The 4,318-nt window shown below is 41.3% G+C and overlaps 1 protein-coding gene across 1 annotated transcript in view; it reads right to left on the bottom strand.

The window, feature by feature from the left end:
• Positions 1 to 4,318, bottom strand: part of LOC104496602 (voltage-dependent L-type calcium channel subunit alpha-1D) — a gene marked incomplete at both ends in the record, with an annotated part of 98,359 nt that overhangs the window by 636 nt on the left and 93,405 nt on the right. The gene's annotated exons all lie outside the window — the stretch shown is intronic.

Raw genomic sequence — 4,318 nt, 5'->3', positions numbered from 1 at the left:
CTGCGTAACCAAGTTCGCCTGGTCAGTGTACTGACACCTCCCTGTTCTGATGGTGTAAGGACTTCAACACCTTTACAGCCTGCTTTGCTACGCACGCTTTTTTATTGGTGCCACGTCCTGACTGTAACACCTGAGCTTCTTCCAGTTTGAATTTTATTTGTGTGCCAGATGATCATGTTGGGCTCTACCTTCTCCCGTCCTATTGTCAGCCAGTAAGACAGATTCTAGACTCTGACAAAATCTCACAGAGGTTACAATTTCACATATTTTCCATGAGGCTCTTTTTTGAAACAAAGATGTGGTCCTTAGCCACCTTCTAGATGGATGATGATGGTAACAGTAAAAGTGAAATAACACAGTGCTTTCCCACATTATTGTGTTGTATCAGCTCTGCAGTGCTGATGGGAATGAAAATAACTTCCACCGGTTAACATAGTACAATTCAAAAGATGTGCAGAGGGCACGTGCAGTAACACCTCCCATTTTTACAGAGTCACTGTTGTGAACAAAATCCAAATTCCACAGTTTTCAAAGCTCAAAGGCAGGTACCTTATGAGAATATGAAACTGCCTGTTTCACAGCATGTCAAGAATGCATGTGCCTGTTGTACGAGTCCCACGGAATCGTTTATCACTGCACGTCTGACCTCTTGAGGAGTGATGCTTGCTAGAAAACTAGGAATAGTTTTCTATTCACAAACATTGCTTTTGTTTTCCACACATCCCCCCACCCCCCACCAGAGTTAACTGGCGTGAAGTTAGCTATTGCCCTTTCTGCTGTGTTGCCTAGCCTCTGGATTTTTTTCAGTATCCTGAGGTAACTATTTGCCACATGGTCGCTAGTTCACTACTGCAATTCATAAAGGAGGGCTGGCGTGTGCTGGGCATCGAAGTTTCTCCGCTGTCACGGCCCACATCCTGACGGGCAGTAAGTGCCTGTCATTCCAGCTGCCCTTGCCGGGACACACAGGCGCTTAATGCACCGCAGGACCTGGGTTACTCTGTACAGCTGTGACTTGAACAAACACGGAAACTCTGACGCGCCCAGATAGATTTTACCTGACCTCTGTGAGAAAGCACGGATTGGTTTTAGTTTAGATTTTAGTTCTAAGTCACTTGTCTTCTCCATATTTTAACTCTGTAATGGAGCTTTAGGATAAACTTGAGTTTGGTTTTTTGTTTTGTGGGGTTTTGTGTTGTTTTTTGTTTGTTTTTACATACAAACACTCTGTTAGGCAAGCTTTTTCTCTAATAGATTGTCAAGCAAATTCTCTAATTGTCTGTCATATACTGTAACATTATACGTGAACATTTGACTAAAGCAGTCTCCTTGTGCCTTCATTTTATCAGTAATACATCCCATTGTACCTCACTAATGATGGCATTCCTAATAGAATTTTTACCTGTAATATGACACCTTTTGCTAATTTAAATTTCATTTAACTTTCTTTTCATCACTTGCTTTCAGATCAGTAAAAAGGATGGGGAAATCCAATCCATGTGCAATACTGTTTAAACTGATATTTACGTCTGTGACAAAATTTGTCTTGAAATGAATCCTCTACCATTCAAAATAAGCTCCTCATTATGATGTCTGAAATGGCTGTATGCATGTGAAAAAATACACATGTGAGAAAATATTTAAGTTCAGTAAAAATGCACCAGGGATGTATTCTCCCAGCGGTTTTTTGTCTTTAAATGTATTAAAGCAAGAATAATTATAATAATTGCTTTAAATTATCTCGATCAGGAGACCAGTGTTTTCAGAAAACATCTTGGCTCATTAAAGAGCTTGCTCTGCCAAACACTGACATCTCTCCAAAGGTCTGAGTCCTCTCAGTTCCCATGAAGAAATAGCAGGAACTCTACAGCCCACAAGACAAGCTCACCAGCCTACAGATTCAGACTTAGCAGTAAAAAGCTTTTTAATTAACTCCACAAATCTAATTTCTAGGCTTTTTGTGAACACTTGCTTTGATGTTCATCTCTAATCTCACTTGGCTTTGATGTTCATCTGTAATCAACCTCGGCAGCTCCTCGGGAGGCTAATGGTGTTTTGTATTTGGAAGAGATCTCTTACAAAGCATCTCATCTCAACTTGCCTGCCTAGGTTCAGCTGAAACCACTGATCTGCAACGTGGCCTGGGTCAAACTCCCCAGCTAAGCCTTTCCCCATCCTTTATACTATTTCAAGTATTTGAACAGAACTTTTAAGGAAGTGATAGGGCAAATGGCTCCCAGAAAGAACAAGCACATAAAAGTGACAGACTTGGTGTAACATACACTACTATGGGTCGGACTTAGAGTACGTCTCAAGGCAGGCTATGACATTTCACAGCTACTGACTGTACCTGAGACCGCAGCACCCGCAAAGTCTCAGTATGCAGAAATGAAGGGCCCTTATTGACCACTCCGGACGTGCACCAACTTTTTACAAGAATACGAGATGAACACATCACCAGTTTGCTGAATTGTGCACGCCAAAGGCTGTACGTACAGACAAGATGCATGTGTCCTTCACAGGCACAGTCAGTTGTACTGCAGACACGTGCACACAAGAACTGAAGCCTGGCAAGGGGAGCCATCCTTGACTTTGCTTTGTGAGTGACGCACACATAGCCAGATACGGACAGGTAGAGGGAGGCAGCTAAGCGTAACCGACCACAGAATAGACAAATCTATCGTTACAATGACTGATAGCAAAAGGAATCGTTTCAGTAGGAAGTTTTTGGGGCGGGCAAAAAGAATTAGGCAGGATTAAATGGGCTTGCAGGTGCAGACTGGGCCATTCAGAGATTACAGGTGAATCTCTAGTGAGTTGTATGCACTTCTCTTACTCTCTAGTCTCCTCAGACTGTTCATTCACTCATACATTCAGGCATCTGACTGACATTCTATGTTTTTGCAAAGCAGTTTCATTTCTCTGTACTGAAAATGTGTTGCTAACTATTAACAGTTTAATTAAGTTACAGTATGAGTTATTTAACCAGGACCAATAATTAACTAACTGCTCACTTCTACTGTATCTATAATTCAGGAAAAAAATGCTATACTGATTGTTTTCATTCTGCTCTGCAAGTAACTGTTCTGTTTGCGTTCTGGAGGCATGGTCATGAGCACAGGAAGGATCTACCATTCGGTAATACTGGGCAAAAGTAACCCAGGAGAGAAACATTACAAACTAGACCACTCAATCCCTAAGTGTCAGTGATTTTAACATATCAAATTTGGATGCTTTGTTGATTTACATTGAAGAGAATTTTCTGTCTCCTAGCAGACGGTTATTCTCAGTTGTCACTGTTGTTATTATTGTCATCTACAATTTTCTGTGGAATATTAGGCATCAATAGAAACTAATTTCTACTGTATACTAAGCTATTTTACACTCATACAGCATACGAATGTAAAATAGCTTCCTCTTTTTTCTAGGTAGGCTACAATATAGATTTTTAGGTAAGTCACAAGGTCCACAGAGAAACAAACCAAACAAATAAAATCATAAAGACTTCCCAGTATACTCTTATTTATACAGAGTTGTAGAAGCCATACTGTTGCCTATCGATCGAGCAGCGATCCAGGCTTTTAGCCTTCTAGCTACACTGAAGAGCTATGTTTGCAGAATAAATATTAGCAATGAATTTTAGTATAGCTGAAAATAAATATACAGCTTATACTCAGCAATGAAATGAAGCTGTGAGGTACTACGTAAGATTAGTTCTAGGAATGTAATCTTTACGGATTCTCTGTCAGATTGATTTAGGCAGGCACAGCTCGCTATTCTGAAGCATGCATCTCTATTTCAATAAAAAAATGTAGGGGAATCAAGTTGGCAAGAGGCAACACTAATTCCATGCCACCACCCTAAAACAGAATTGCTTCAGAATATTCGGAAAGACTCATAGTTGAAAGGAACAGAGGCTGCAGAAAAAGCTCAAGCACATAGTTACAACAATAACAAAGCAATTCATCTATGCCATGCAAGCACTTAGGTGTAAGGCTAAAAACAACAGAGTAGAACACAAAAGGTTGTTTTAAATGTGCAGTATCAGTTCCCCCTTGGGTAGTCAAATTTGCTAAAGTTTTGCCTAGCAAAAAACTCTGTTAGGGTTTTTCCCCCCCGTTACTATCTGGCCGTCACCACACCAAGAGCGACAAAGCTCATGCTGCTTCTGGGGTCACGCTGAACAGCAGTGCAGCCAGCGTGCTCCTCCTCCCCTGGACTGAGAGGAGCGTCACCTTCCAAAAGGGATCAGCCTCCACCACCACCGGGCCTGCGATCCTGGGTCTGCTTCCAAACCCGAGTCTGATCAGTCTCGAAA

Source organism: Buceros rhinoceros, unplaced genomic scaffold (assembly GCF_000710305.1).
Source record: "Buceros rhinoceros silvestris isolate BGI_N320 unplaced genomic scaffold, ASM71030v1 scaffold12267, whole genome shotgun sequence".
Lineage (NCBI taxonomy): Eukaryota > Metazoa > Chordata > Aves > Bucerotiformes > Bucerotidae > Buceros > Buceros rhinoceros.
Note: the sequence above shows the minus strand (reverse complement) of the source record. Positions and strands in the feature narration are given on the sequence as shown.